Consider the following 15,932-nt stretch of genomic DNA (forward strand, 5'->3'; position numbering starts at 1 on the left):
GTCCTTCCAAGCTGTATTAGAAAATTGTATAAGTTCATCTGTGGGTCATTTGATGCTGTAAGTCAATGCTCTACAATAAAATAGAATGTGAGTCACATGTGTAATTCTAAGTTTTCTAGTAGTCCCATTGACAAAAGTAAAAAGAAACAGGTGAATTTAATTTTAATAATATATTCTACTTCAATCTATCCAAACTATGACCATTTCAACATGTAATCAAAATTAAAAAAAATAAGATAGTTATATTCCTTTTTTTTCCCCAAATGGCAAGTCTGCCAAATCAAGTGTATTTTACATTCGTAGAACATTCCATTTCAGACTAGCCACCTTACAGGTGCTCACCGGCCACAGGTGACTACTGCTTTCCATTCTAGATGGCCCAGCTTTCGAGAAGGTAACTGACCTCGTATTTACTCTTTGATTAGGTCCAGAGTATGTGAAATTAGACATTCACTTGTAGAAGATTGACATTCTAATAAGGGTTTTGTCCAGTCGAGAGGCAAATGAACTCTTTCCAGCAGAAAAGATAACCCTAAAAGTGATGATTGCATTGCCTCATAGAACTTTAACCAGTTTTGTATCTGAAAAACTACCAGTTATTCAGCCTTTCAGCATTTTTTCTTTTCCGGACTGAACACGTATTTCATTCTCCTGTATCCTGCCTTGACCTAACTTTGTCATCCTGCTTGCAACCTCTCTAATGACTTACACCATTCTTTGTCCCATGCTTGAGCCTGCTGTAAACAGCACTTGCAGGAGATGCGTATTTTTAACTTCTTGAAGATTATACCTTGACACCTGGTTAGTTGGTTTGTTCTAAGTGCTCCAAATCAGAATCTTTAGAAACCATTCTAAAAATCAGAAGACACAAAACTCTTTGGCTGTCAACTTTAAAGTAACTTTAGATCTGGTAGGTGTGTCATGGAGTCTCAGGCTTTGAAATAAGATTGAACAAGCCTGTGAACAACAGAAAGCCTATTAAAATTAGTTCCAAGGGAAAATTCAGGTCAAGGGTGTGGTCTTCCCACTCAAAATTGGTGGCCTCAAGGTAGCCAACAATAAGCTGAGGACACAAATATTGCAATGCAATAAATTGTGTATTTTTGTATTTACACACATTCTGAATATTATGGATTGGCTAATTTTCTTTCATCTTCTTCAGGTCTGGAAAGCTGGTGAACACAATTAAATATGCAGAGCCGAATGTCATGTCCAAAAGGCTATAATGGCCATTGGACAGAGCGTGTGGGGGAGAGAGACTTGAACAGCAAGAAATACACAAGGACAGTGAGAGGAGCTGCTGGAGCAGGTGTAGGGATCCTCCTTTTACCATGCCAGAATAGGCTTCTGTCTGCTTCTGAAGGTGGCTAACCTGATATTTGTGAACCCTGTTATAGGCCCCCACTGGGAGCGATTAAAACCTGCTTCTTCCTGACTCACCAGTGGATGAGGCTAATAATCGCAGCCCCTCCACTGCACTGCCTGCTCGAGTGTAAATGGCTAGTACTTTGGTCCACTGTGAGGTGGTTGATAAAGGGCAGCCTGAGAAAAAATATGCAGGAAAGAGCTTCCGGAGATTTGCAGCCTAAAGTAGATTGTAAGTCTGATCGGAAAGACCCAAACCACGGAGAGAACAGAAGAATAAAAAAATTAAAATGTTCATGTGCTGGTTACACCTTTGCCTGCAAGTCCTTACCAACTCAGTTGGGAAAATAAGACATCAGAGTTCAGCCTAGAGCAGTGGATCTCAAACTTCTAGATTTCAGGACCCCCTTACACTCCTAAAAGTCAGTAAGGCCCCCCCAAATTTCGTTAATGATGGTTACACTTATAGGCATATTAACTGCTTTAGAAATTAAAACTGAGTGTTAAATTAATTTAATAATGTGTATCTATATTTACTTGGTAGCATTCATTAAGTACAAAATTAACTATGTTTATAATATTATATATATAACATATATCACATATTCATTTATATTACATTTTATAGATTTGTATGTATAACGTATGGTATAGAATATCATATGTAACATTATAGTACATTATATTTTATGTATTATATTGCATATATAAATGATGGACGGCCAACTCAAAAAAACCTGTGCATTCCCTAGCCAGTTGGAAATCCTGGGAGCCCCAGACTAACCTGAAACTTGTCAGGCTGCCTGCAGGTAGAGAACACAGCTGAGCTCATGGTGCAGGAGGGTAGAAAGATAGCAGTTTCGGAGCAAGCACACTGTTTACGATCCCAATTCCTCCACCCAGCAGCGGGGTGGCCCTGCTAAGTTCTCAGACTTTCCACTTCCATTTCCTCCTCTGGCACAGGGGAATAGCACCTCCCCCCAGGAATACAGTGAGAATTAAATTAGATCCCATGCATACAGTTGCTGAGATGGGGCTGAACACACAGTTGCCTCTTATTTGAGGTTTCTTTCCATGAGATCCACCCACCATGGGACTCTGCTGTTTTAGAGTGACCCTGAGAAAGTTGGCGCTCTCCTTAATTTGGAGGAGGGTGAGAACAGACCCGCCAACAAGCTTGTTCCTCTTTCAATTAGGTGTGTTGCTCCTGGAAGCCTCTGAAAGGTAATATGACTAGGTACTAACCCAAGGAAAACTTTGAGAAGAGATTCTTTTTTTTAAATTTTTTAAAAGATTTTATTTATTTATTTAACTGACACAGAGAGAGAGACAGCGAGAGAGGAAACATAAACAGGGGGAATGGGAGAGGGAGAAGCTGGCTTCCCTCCGAGCAGGGAGCCCGATGAGGGCTCAATCCCAGGACACTGGAGCCATGACCTGAGCCGAAGGCAGTCGCTTAACCAACTGAGCCACCCAGGTGCTCCGAGAAGAGATGAAGCTGGACCATTGGAGAAGGGAGACGTATGTGGGTGTGTGAGCGCGCATGAGCATGTGTGTGCATGCGTGTAATTGTGTGTGTGTGTGTGTGTGCGCGCATGTGTTGGGGAGTAGTAGGTGAGCATATAACCCAGGACCATCACTGTCACTCAGAATCTACCCCCACATTGCTGTTCTTGGAGCTCACTCCTAAAACTCCATGGGAAGAGAGGATGATGACACGCACATAGTCACCTGGTCCCCACCTTCTGCATCGCAGGTGTGTGCATACTTTCAATGGCAGGCAGGTAAGGCTGTCAGGGAGAGCTGTGTGTTGCCTAAGAGGGACCAAGGAACTCCATCACCCTGCATTTTTTACTACTAAACTCACCTAAACCTGCTTAAGTTCAACAGAAATCCTTGTTGGGACCAAATTCTTATTCCATTAGTCTACCTACGGATTTGTAGCTATGCTTCAGGTAATACATAGATTTCTTATACTTTTCATGGTTAATAGTAGTGACATTTAATTTTATAAAATAATCCAAGAAAAATACAGAGGTGGCATAGTATATTCATCAAAATGACTGCCTCAGAGGCTGGAATGCCTGGGTTCAAGTTCAACTTTACCATTGGACAAGTTATTTAATTTCTCTGTTTCAGTCTTCTCATCTATAAATGTCAGTAATACTACTTGATTCATAGGCTGTTATGTGAATTAATGAGTTAATATTTATGTAGCTTTTAGAATAGTACCTGCCGTATTATAAGTACAAAATTTTATATATACATATTAAATAAAAATTAGTTTTAAAAGCACACATATATTACTATAACCACAACACAGCACAATCCTGCAACTGTTGGTTCAACAGTGTCAGTAGTACTGGTAAAGATAACAGGTAACTGCACACTGTATGGACCAGGCATTATATGCACTATTTTCGTTCCATCTTCACCACCATCCTATACGTCCTTTACATTCAATATCATTTCATCAGTAAGAAAACGGAGATTGAGAATTCAGATTCCTCCTGGGACAGCCGTGAAGACAGTACAATCCATGTCCCCAACACTTGTGCACACACAAATACCCATTGAACTACAGTCGAAGATAAGACTTGTTTTTTAACCTATAAAGTGCATAAATTAAAATACACCCCAACTATTACTTATTAATCTGTTTAGTGAGTTTTAGGTAGAAGGTCTTTCGCAGGCAAGTACATCCTTTTTGGAACTCACACCTTCCCGGCAGAAGCAATTTACAATGCATCGTGTTGTTTGTCCTGATTGACGCTAGGTGGCGCTCCGAACTAACCAACTCTTATTTTAGAGGCAATTTCTCCAGGCCTTTAGGTAATTATTAACCTCTCATTACACACTTAACAGTTTTCTCTCCCTTTTGGTGAACAGAAATTACTATCCCCATTTGACAGATGGTGATCCGGGGGCCCCTGGGAAACCCTAAGACTACAGGACGTCCAGAGGCAGGAAAGAACATGAGAGGAACAAATTGAGTGATTTGGACTCTTGTCTAAATGGTGTAGAGAAATCAGGCCGGATAATTCTTTCATTCCACGAAGAACTCATCAGCACCCTCGAGAAGCCCAGCACTGTGCTGGGTTCGGGGAATAAGAAAGTAAGGAGGACAGCCTCTCCCCTGATGGTGGAAAGGTTGGGAGGAGGGGAAACTAGGAAAAAGGAGGTCACAGTGGTTGTTCAGAAGACGTCAGAGGGGGCCTGAAAGAGGGGAACAGTAGGTTTTCCCCGGAGGAGGAGGTTAGGCCCTTGTAAGAGCAACTTTGAAAGTACTCAGTTCCTTCTTTTCATTCTCAGAGGGCAATGACCACAGAGAGGAGGAGGAAACTTGTGCAGCGGAGAATACCAGAACTGGCGCTTAGTAGGGAACAGAATTCTGAGATTCCTGGTTAAGTGTATCGGTCATGACCATGACGATAGTCCTAATAAGAGTAACAATAAACGTATTAAGCAGTGTGTATTGAAAGGGTTAGTGACTTCGCGATTTGTGGAAGATCAACCCAGCACCTTGGCTGTGACACACACTCCTCAAACAAAGCCCCAAAGGACACTGCACGGAAGTGTGGGTTTATCCAAGTCCAACAGAAGAGGCCCTTGAGATGCAGAACATTAATTAATTGATTTTAAAACACCCGATTGCTAACTGGTAACTTTAAAGAGTTTTAGATAAAGAATTGACTATAAAGGTTATGTTTTTAACCTCTGAAGTGTCCAGGCCTAGTCGGATTGTCGAAGGATAACGGTGTAATACACAGATTGTCTTTGGCCTCACCCTTTCCTGCCCCAAGGAATTTACGCCGCAGGATGCTGTTTGCGCGACTGGACACCAGATGGCGCTCCAGATAAAAACTGCCCGCAGCTGCCGGCCCCGTCTTCAATCATTAACCTTGGGTTGACATTGCACTACCCAGATTTCAAACCTCATTCATACAGTCTATTGACGTGACAGTATTGAGAAGCAGTGAGGCTGGAATAAGGGCCCAGAACAGTCGAGCAGGGAGGCCAGCTGAGGACTTTTGGGGTCAGTACTCCTCATAAGGAGATACATTGTCTTGGACAAGAAACCCGCGAGGCTTGATCCACTCACTCCCCCAAACAGTTACTAAGGAGGAGAAATACGGATGACCATGCTTGCACTGCCTACGGTTTAGAATAAAGAAGAAAACACATAGGAAGGGAATGGACAGGAGTGCAGAGCCGAGGCCCAGGGAGGAACGGGTCTGGAAACAATCTCGGAGAAGCCACGTCAACTCTATCTTAAATGTGAGCAGCAAATTAAGCATAAGAACCCCAGAGACCTGGAGAGACTGCATATGCTTTATCTTTCTAAAATTATTATTATTTTAATAGTGAGAAAACCACAGTATAGGCAATCTGTAGGAGGGTACTGACCTGTTTGTCACCTGGTAGAAAGTGACATCCTCAGGTCAGCAATGTCATTGACAATATTATTATTATCATGTAATATTATATAATAATATTTTTAGAATATATAATAATATATAGTAGTTATTATATAATAATATTATATTAGAATATATAATAGTATATTAGATAATATATATTTTAGAATATATCATCATCTTCATCATCATCATCATGGCTTAACCTTGATTATATACCAGACACTGTACTGAGGGCTTCATTTATCAATTTTTTTCTTTTTTAAAATTTAATTCTAAATATCATTTTATGAAATAGCTGTTGTTATCACCTCTTTACAAACGAGAAAATTGAGACCTAGAGAGTTTAAGTGGCTTTGCAATATAACTTTGCCTTGCAGATTGATTATAATTCACGTGTCTTTAAAGCACACTCACATGCTCATCAGAAATGATACACGATAGGGAAGCTTACAAAGACTCCGGTTGTACAAAAGTGAACAACTGTAGGTTCTATTGCTTTTCTCATCAGTCATGCAAAAAATATATGGACAGTTTCAGTTGGAAGATATTAGATATCAAGGACATTTCCTCCCTGAAAGTTTCTAGGGCTGCCAAAGGAGCCGAAAGATAACAATTAACAGGACTAGTCACTGCGTTGACCTCCAACTCTTCCCAGCTGAACTAGACCTTTACACTGTGGTCTGTCGTTAGTTCTGATGGCACTCTAAACCAAAATGTATTGCATACAGTTCATTCCTAATCTGCTGGGTAATTATTACCTTCTACTGGTGTCTATATCTGTTAATAGCTGTAAGAGGTCATTCACGTAAAGAATCGATCGGTGATCAGAAATTATTACCCACATTTAACAGATGAGCAGATTGAGGTTCAGAGGGGCTGGAGTAAAGCCATACAGTAGTACAATAAAAATAGCAGTAAACAGTACAGTAAAAGGTCAGGAGTAAGCAACCAGGTCTTTGGACTCAAAGTTAGATAACGTTTGCACAAAGAAATGGAATTGTCATTCCAGTTGTGGACCTTTACACCTTCACCTATTTCTCCTACTGGTTATAGATCCAACAGAACCCCAGGGCACTACTATTTGGCTAGTTAATGTAATAGGGCATATCTTTGCAATCTGACCATAAACTCCTTGATAGAGGGTGAGATATTTTTTAAATTGAAATGAGATCATATATCCAGAAGGTTCATACATGGTTCTTAGCAAATAGAGTTCATCTTACCACTATTACATTGCATTATTTTTTTTTCAGATTTTATTTATTTATTTGTGTGAGAGAGAGAGAGCACAAGCTGGGCGGGGCGGGGGGGAGCAGAAGGAGAGGGAGAAGCAGACTCCCCGCAGAGCAGGGAGCCTGATGCGGGGCTTGATCCCAGGACCCTGGGATCATGACCTGAGCTGAAGGCAGACACTTAACCAACTGAGCCACCCAGATGCCCCAACACTGCATTATTTTTTATTTAAAGGAACCAACTTGCAGTTAACCACACTGCTGGACACATCAGTTTCTGCTCCTTCTCCAAACTCCACCCTTTTACGGTAAAGGATTTTACAAAGAAGGCATAAACCCTCAGAGATGAAGAGGATGGGAGAGGAGACAACTCATGAACGAGGTCAACAGAATTTTGGAAGCTGGAGAGCACATGGATGAACGCCTTGCCAGACCAGAGAAAGCTGTGGTCAACCCCAGCAAGGGGACGAAACCAGTAAGAAACAAATAAATTCCCCGCCACAGAAGCCTAGAGAGATATAAGTCTTTGAGACACCAGGTATCTCTGAGGTCAGGGTTGTGAGCAGGACTGGAAATAGGTAGGTTGGTTAGAAACCTGTGGAAGAGGCACTCTGATGCCCAGGTTACGTCCCCGCACCAACAGCCAGGCAGCTACTGGAGCCCAAGTCGGCAGGAGACTGAGGGTTTTCCTTGCGTGACATTCAGTCAGAGGGACTCTGGGCTCAGACGCCTCAGGCATGGCTTAATGCAAGGCTGCAGCACCAAACTGAAAACAGGGTTTGGAAAGAGAATCTGCATACTCACATTGTCCCAGCTCCTTCCCGTTGTTTCCTAGAGCACAAATACCCAGGCTTGTCTCTCCTACGATTTCTTATTTCAATCAATTTTTTTTATCGAGTGTCTACTGTGTGTAAAGCACTGAGCCAGGTACTGTAAATGTTTTAGCTTATATTAGTTTGTTGCTATCACAAAGTACCACAGACTGAGGGGCTCAGCCAACAGAAGTGTATTGTCCCACATTCTGGAGGCTGGATATCTAGAACCAAGGTGTTGAGAGGGTTGGTTCTTTCTGAGGGCTGAGAAAGAGAGTCTGCCGTGGGTCTGTCTTCTGGCAGCCTCCGGCACTCCTAGACTTGTAGACGGCCGTCTTCTTCCCTCTATGCATGGATGTCTTGGTCCAAGTTTCCCCTGTTTTATAAGGACACCAGTCATATTGGTTTAGGGCCCACCCTAATGACCTCATTTTAACCTGACGACCTCCATGAAGACTCTATTTCCAAATAAGGTTGCATTCAGAGGTGCTAGGAATTAGGACCCAAACAACATAGCTTTTTTTTTTTAGACTGGGCATGATTCAACCCAGAATAATAACTGTACCTATGAATCAAACAAAAGCTTGCACAGAGCTTACATTCCAGTGGACGAGACCCTGAGAGTAACCTTGGCTATTTCGGCCTTAGCTGTAGAGTGAATGGCAGAGACGTTTCCTGAGATGGGAAATGCAGATTTGAATGGAGGATAGAGAAGAAATTAAGATTCTAGGGTTGTTTTTTTTTTTTTTTTGCCACTCTGCCAATTTCTGTTTTTGATTTAGGTATTTAGACCATTTACATTTAAGATGATTTTTGACATGTGAGGGCCTAGGTCTGCCATGTTATTATTTGTTTTCTGTGTTTTTCCTGTTTTTCTTTTCTCGTCTTTCTGTAGGTTATTTGAACAGGTTTTTTTAAATCCATCTTGATTTATTTATAATATTTTTGAGTGTATTGCTTTGTACAGTTTTGTCAGTGGTTACTCTTGGGTCTTACAATGCATATGACTTTTCATAGTCTACTAGGATCAAGTTTTATCACCTCAAGTTAATCAAGGACCCTTCATTTTTATCCTCCCTATTTAAAAATATTGTCTTGAATATCAAACTGTGTTACAATTTTTGTATCAATCACCAAATATGATTTAGAAAACTCACTAGAAAGGCAATCTAATGTTTGCCTATGTGTTTACCCATATTTCTGGTCTTGCCATTGTAAGTTCTTCCTTCCTGGTATCCTAAGATGCCTTCTTTTATCATTTCTTTTCTCTTTCAAGAACTTTCTCTAGTCATTCTTTAAAGATAGATCTGTTAGCAAAAAATTCTTTCAGGTTTCCTGCATCTGAGAATGTCTTTATCTCCCCTTCATTCCTGAAGGTAGTTTTACCTAAAGGATATAGAATTAGCAGTTAACAATTCTTTTCTTTCACTGCCCCAAAAGCGTGTGCCCTTTCCTTCTGGCCCCCGTTCCTTCAGAGGAACAACCCACTGTCCTCTGAGTTGTCCCCACATCGCTTGTTTCTTTCTGAATGCTTTTAAGATTTTTAATCTGTCTTTAGTTTCTAGAATTTTAATTACAAAGTGATTGGCATGAGTTTCTTTGGTTATATTTTACTTAGGGTTTATGCAGTTTGTGTCTTTTCACCAAAGTCTGAGATTTTCAGACATTATTTCTTCAAATACTCTGTCAGCCCCACATTCTTTCTCTTGTCCTGGGAGCTGATTATATGAATGTTAGGTCATGTGTGTAGAGCTACTCAAAGTGACAAAAGTAAACATGTTCATTAACAGACCCAAAGATACAGTCTCTCTAAGGCATATAAAAATAAAAAGCAAAAGCATATGAAGTTAAAGTAATGCTTAAGAGGTGTCTCAGTGTTCTATCTTGAAATGTATTTAAGTGGGGGCGCCTGGGTGGCTCAGTTGGTTAAGCATCTGCCTTTGGCTCTGGTCATGATCCCAGAGGGTCCTGGGATTGAGCCCCCGCATCAGGCTCCTTGATCAGCAGGGAGCCTGCTTCTCTCTCTGGTCCCCCTGCTCCTGCTCTCTTTCTTTCTTTTCTTTTTTTTTTTTTTTTTGGTTTTTTTTTTAATTATTTATTTGAGAGAGAGAGCATGAGCGGGAGATGGGGTGGGGAGAGGGACAGAGGGGGAGGGAGAAGCAAACTCCCTGCGGAGCAAGGAGCCCGGGGGGGGGGGGGGGGGGGGGGGCCCCCGGGCAGCGGGACAAGGCCCGGGGCCAAAGGCGGGTGCACCACCCCCTGAGTCACCCAGGCACCCCCCTCTTTCTTTTTCTCACACAGGCTCATGCACGCTCTCTCTCTCTCTCAAATAAATAAATAAAGTCTTTCAAAAAAAGAAATGTATCGAAGTGTCTATCTAATGATCATCCATCAATTAACAGAACATCAGAGCAAGGTTCTGAGTTAATGAAAGATCCACTCTGAGCATATGGGGGGAAAACAGGTACACCTTCCCTTTGCACACCTGTTAAAGAGTTTTGAGGTTTCTGCCCCATCCCAGTTTTCCATGACCCCTGTTAATGTGAGTGTATTTTTTTTAAGACTGTGAGGTTTTTCAGGAATATATACACTGGGTTATGGTAGAAGCAACTGTGTAGCTCTGTGCGGTTACTCCACAAAGCATCAGGATTATCAAGAAGAAAAGAGAAGGTCTCAGGCAGTGACGAATCTGGTAGAGAGGCAATATACTAATGTATATATGTAAGTTCATGCAATGTGTTCCCTAGTGTTCATGAGTACCAGGGGCCCTAGGGATATAGAGAGCCAGGAAGTCTTCCCAAGTGGGTTTCCGTTGGCTTCATGGTCTGATGTTGGACATTCATTCATTTGCTCATTTATTTACTCAATCCACACATATTTATTGAGTACTTATATGAGGCAACAGTGCCGAACGGTATAGAGCGAGGTCACCGGGCTCACTGCGAAGCAGGAGTTCAAGGGAAAGAGAAGAGAGAGAGAGGAACAAACATTCTTGGCCTAGAAAGTTACTGTTCCTGTGGACGGAGCTTGAAGGGCTTTTGGGGGGAGGGAGAGAAGTCAGGGGAGCAACCAGGCGGAAGGGAGCCTACATGGGCACAAGACATGTTTCCTTGTGTGAATGTATACATGAAGACAGGAAACTAAGCTTTCCTAACAAGTTCTGGCATTCCTAGGAACTCATCCTGGGTTTAGACCACCTGCTTCAGAGGAAGACAGAGAAACAATCAGGAACCAGATGCAATGAAACACAGCTTCTGTAGAACCTGGCCTGGTTCCTCTCTGATTCTGTTAAAGTCATTAAGGCAGAAAGTTATTCATTTCTGTGAGTTCACAGAGTTATTCGCCTCCGTGAACTTGGGCAAGACACTCAACTCCCAGTCTGCAAATAGAGATAATATATCTATTAAGGATTTTATTTATTTATTTATTTGAGAGAGTGGGGGAAGGAGCAGAGAGAGAGGGACAAACAGCATGGAGCTGGATGTGACCTCACAACCCTGAGATCATGACCTGAGCTGAAATCAAGAGTCAGGAGCTTAACCAACCGAGCCACCCAGGCATCCCAGGATAATATATTTTTAAGAAGATATTGAGAGTAAGATAGGGCGCCTGGGTGGCTCAGTTGGTTAAGCGACTGCCCTCGGCTCAGGTCATGATCCTGGAGTCCTGGGATCGAGTCCTGCATCAGGCTCCCTGCTCAGCAGGGAGGCTGCTTCTTCCTCTGACCCTCCCCCCTCTCATGCTCTCTCTATCTCATTCTCTCTTTTAAATAAATAAATAAAATCTTAAAAAAAAAAGAAGATATTGAGAGTAAGTTTCTCCTATATAAATAGGCTAGCATGATCCTTAGTACAGGGCTAGCATTCTGCAAATTGCATTTCCCTTTCCTTTCCTCTCCTCGGGTAATAAGCAGGACTTGGACAATTTGAAATTACTGTTCTGGGGTTAATTCTGAAATTAAAGTGTTGACAGGGTTGGTTCCTTCTGAGCAAGGCAAGAGAAAATCTGTTCCAGGTCCCTCTCCTGGCATCTAGCCTGCAGTGGATTACCCCCTGTGTCTTCACATCTTCCCTCTGTGAACTTCTCTGGGTCAAAATCAGTCCTATTGGATTAGGTCCCATCCTAATGGCCTTACCTTAGTTTGATCATTTGGAAAAAAAAAACTTTGTTTTCAAATAAGGTCACATTTACAGGTACTGGGAGTTAGGACTGCAACAACCATTTTAGTGGGGGACACATTTCAACCCATAACACCTGCCCATCCACAAGGGTTTCCAGAGACGTGAGGGGCTGAGGCTGAAGCACCAGCTGAGGGGCTGAGGCCAGCCTGCAAGTGGTTGCTGGTCTCGTGGAGTGAGCTAGTATCTCAGAAGGGAGGGCCCAGGGCCCATTCTTCCTCCCACCCCTGCCCCTCAGAACCTCCTTCAATATATGTGACCAGCCATGGGACCTCTTGGCAGGAAGCAGTGGTGCGGAGCCCAGCCCTGTGTTTCTTCCTCTGCGCTATCATACCGATACCAGTTCTCGCTAAGGGGTCAGAGAGGCCTGCGCTCAGACCACAGAGGGGGCCAGCCCAGCAAGAATGGAACCTGGCAGCGCTGGGTGACTATCCCTTGGGGAGAAGAAGCCACCTACCCCTGCCACACTGAATACCGAGGCCTGAACGGGGCCACCATTAGCACGTGGAGTAAGGAGCGAGGCCGTCAGCGTTGGTAGCCCTGGGTGGGTCTGGCATATTCACCGAAGCAGATGGTTGGGGCAGAGGACCCAGACTCTCACCCTGGGGAGGGGTGAAAAGAAGCCGGCAGTTAAGTCCTGTGGAACCTCAAACAGAGCCTTCATCGGACTCCGGGAACACCACTGCTCGGATGTCCATGTTAGCAAGCATTTTGGCCATGGCTGCCATTGGAGTTCTTTGGAAAAAGCTATTCTAATCAGGTAGGAAAGCTAAGAAGAAGCACAGTGGGGCTTGCTGTCAGGGTCTTCTGCACGGCCAGAGTCTGGAGCCGCAGATCAGACCGCATTTACTGTCGCCATGTCACTTCGTGGAGAGTGAGAGCTCGTCCCTGGCCGTTTGCTGTCCAGCAGGTGGGGCGGAGAAGGCCCTCAATCCTCCAGGCCCCCCTGTTTCTGCCAGAGAACGCACACAAGGGAGTGTGCGTGTGTGCTTACTCTCCGTATCCCTCTCTGCCACCACGGCCCACTCCCATTCCACCTTTGCAGACTGCCTTTCTAATGAGTTAAATGGGTATTTTTGGTTGAAAATGTCCATCAGAGGGAAAATGTCCTTGTTTTGCATTGCATGTATTTTTAATTTACTAAACGAATGTCTTTGGTTTCTTACAATACCCTGTGGTGCAGTTGTCGCATTTTACTCATTTTACTCTCTCAGGGAGGGCATACCCTGTGTGTCCGCACCTTCTGGTCACACGCAGACGTGTACGTTGAAGGATACGTTTGAGAAAATCTTAACAAAGGGCGCCCGGGAACGGAATTGAAGCCCCAGTCTGCACTCCTATATCCACACAAACACTGGGCAGTATTCAACTTTGTAATTTGTTAATGCCCTAAGAGACAAAATTATATATCCCTTTTCATTACCTTTTTTACCAAGTGCTTTGGATTTTTCTCATGTAAGTTTCTTGTTCATTTTTTTTTTCACTCATTTCTTGATTTGGGGTTTCTGTCTTAGTCTTCTTGATTTAGGGGAGTTTCTTTTCTCTTCTAATTACTAACCCTTCTGTCTGTTTCCAACATCATATAAAACTTTCCGCCATTCCGTCAGCTATTTATTAACTTAATCCACAGTATCCTTCACTGAACAAGAATCTTTAATTTTGATATATGCACTTTCAGGAACTAGATCAATGAAATAGAACCGAGAGTCCAGAAATAAATCCTCACATACACAGTCAATTGATTTTTGACAAGGGTGCCAAAATAATTCAGTAAAGAAAGAATAGTCTGTTCACAGATGGTGCTGGGACAACTGAATATCCACACTGTGAGATGATAGGAAATATATGTTGGACTCCCCCTCAGTTCCTAACACAGGGCTCCTAAAATCCTTGTAATTTCCTGGGTAATAGGAAATTGTTCTTTTGTTCTAATGAGGCAACTCTGGTGAGTTCCTGGTGGCTCTCGGATGAGGGTCACCAGAAAGACCAAGCCATGAATAGAAGCTTCGAATACTCAATGTCCCCCCCTCCCCCCGCCACCATCCTCCAGAGAGGGGAGAGGGGCTGGAAATGGAGTTAATAATTGATCATGCCTGTGTGAGAAGCCTCTATAAAATCCCAATAGAATGGGTTTGGGGGAGTTTCCAGGCTGGGGAAAGGCATCCACGCCAAGAGAGGGATGCACCCCGGCTCCAGAGGGACAGACGCCCTGTGCTCAGGACCCTCCCACATCTCTCTTTATGTATCTCTTCACCTGGCTGTTCATCTGTGTCCTTTATCATATCCTTTAATAAACAGGTAAACCTACATGTTTCCCTGAGTTCTGTGAGCCATCCGTTCTAGCCAACTAATTGAACTTGAGAAGGGGGTCACTGGAACTTCTGACCGATGACCCATTGGTCAGAAGCACAGGTGACAATGTGGCCTTGAGAATGGCATCTGAAGGGGGGGCAGTTTCATGGGGCTGGGCCCTTACCTGTGGGATCCGACACCACCTCCAAGTAGAGAGGATCAGGATTGAGTTAAATTGTAGGACACCCAGCTGATGTTGTAGAGAATTGCTTATCGTTATGGGGAACTCCAACCATTTGCTGACCAGAAGAGTCAGAAGGCAAGTGTTTTGTGTGAGGAGTAAAGGAGACACACAGGATAGAAAACACAATGCAGAAGAACTGGTTTTTTCCCCCATACACGAAGGAAAAGCTGAGATTTTTCCTTTACACACATGAAAAAGAATGAAGTTGGACCTCAACCTCATACCATATCCAAAAATTAACTCAAAATGGATCAAAGACGTAAATGTAAGAACTAAAACTACAAATACTTAGAAAAAACCATAGGTATAAATCTTTGTGACCTTGGATTTGGCAATGATCTCTTAGTTACGACACCCAAAGTACAAATAACTAAAGAAAAAAATAGATAAATTGCACTTCACCAACATTAGCAAGCATACCACCAAGCAAGTAAAAAGACAACACACTGAATCGGAAATTCCAAATCATACATCTGGTACAGGACTTTATCTAGAATACATAAAGGACATTTACAACTCAATGAGAAAAAGCAAATAACCCAGATTTTAAAATGGCAAAGGATCTGAATAGACATTTCTCCAAAGAAGGTTTGCAGATGGCCGCTAATCTGGTAAAAAAAAAAAAAAGATGTTCAATATCACCAGTCATCAGGGAAATGCAAATCCAAAGCACAATGAAGCACTACTTCTCACTGACTAGGATGACTAGCATTATAAAGATGAACCATAGGAAGTGTTGGCAAAGGTGTAGAGAAATCGGAACTGTCATTCACTGCTGATGAGAGCGCAAAATGGTGTAGCCACTTTGGAACACAGTCTGGCGGTTCCTCAAAAGGTTAATTAAACATGGAGTCATCATATGACCCAGCAATTCCACCCCTAGGTGTACACCCAAAAGAAAATAAAATATAAGTCCACACAAAAATGGGTACACAAGTGTTCAGAGCAGCATTATTCCTAATAGGCACAAAGTTGAAATAATCTAGTTTTCATCAATTGACGAATGGATATGGGGTCTAATGGAATACTGTTCGTCCACGAAAAAGAAACGTGAAAACATCATGCTAAATAAAAGAAACCAGTCGTGAGGAACCACATATTCTAGGCTTCCATGGTATAAAATGTTCAGAAGAGGTAAGTCTATTGAGACAGAAGGTAGGTTAGTGACTGCCTTGGGTGGGGTGGGAGGCATGGAGGGATTCGGAGGTGCTGTCTAAAAGGTACAAGGTTTCTTTGTGGAGAGGATGAAAAATGTTCTAAAACCAAGGTAATAGTTACATGCCTTTGTGAAAATACAAAAACTCACTGAATTTTACACCTTAAGTGGATGAATCATATGGCGCGTGAATTAAATCTCCATAATCAAGCTGTTACCAAGAAAAAGAATA

At 42.7% G+C, this 15,932-nt stretch overlaps 1 protein-coding gene across 1 annotated transcript in view; it reads left to right on the top strand.

Moving 5' to 3' along the window:
- Window positions 1-15,932, top strand: part of LOC116644850 (histone H2B type 1-A-like) — a 383,608-nt gene that overhangs the window by 261,260 nt on the left and 106,416 nt on the right. The gene's annotated exons all lie outside the window — the stretch shown is intronic.

This window comes from Phoca vitulina, unplaced genomic scaffold (assembly GCF_004348235.1).
Source record: "Phoca vitulina isolate PV1807 unplaced genomic scaffold, GSC_HSeal_1.0 scaffold31, whole genome shotgun sequence".
Taxonomy (NCBI): domain Eukaryota; kingdom Metazoa; phylum Chordata; class Mammalia; order Carnivora; family Phocidae; genus Phoca; species Phoca vitulina.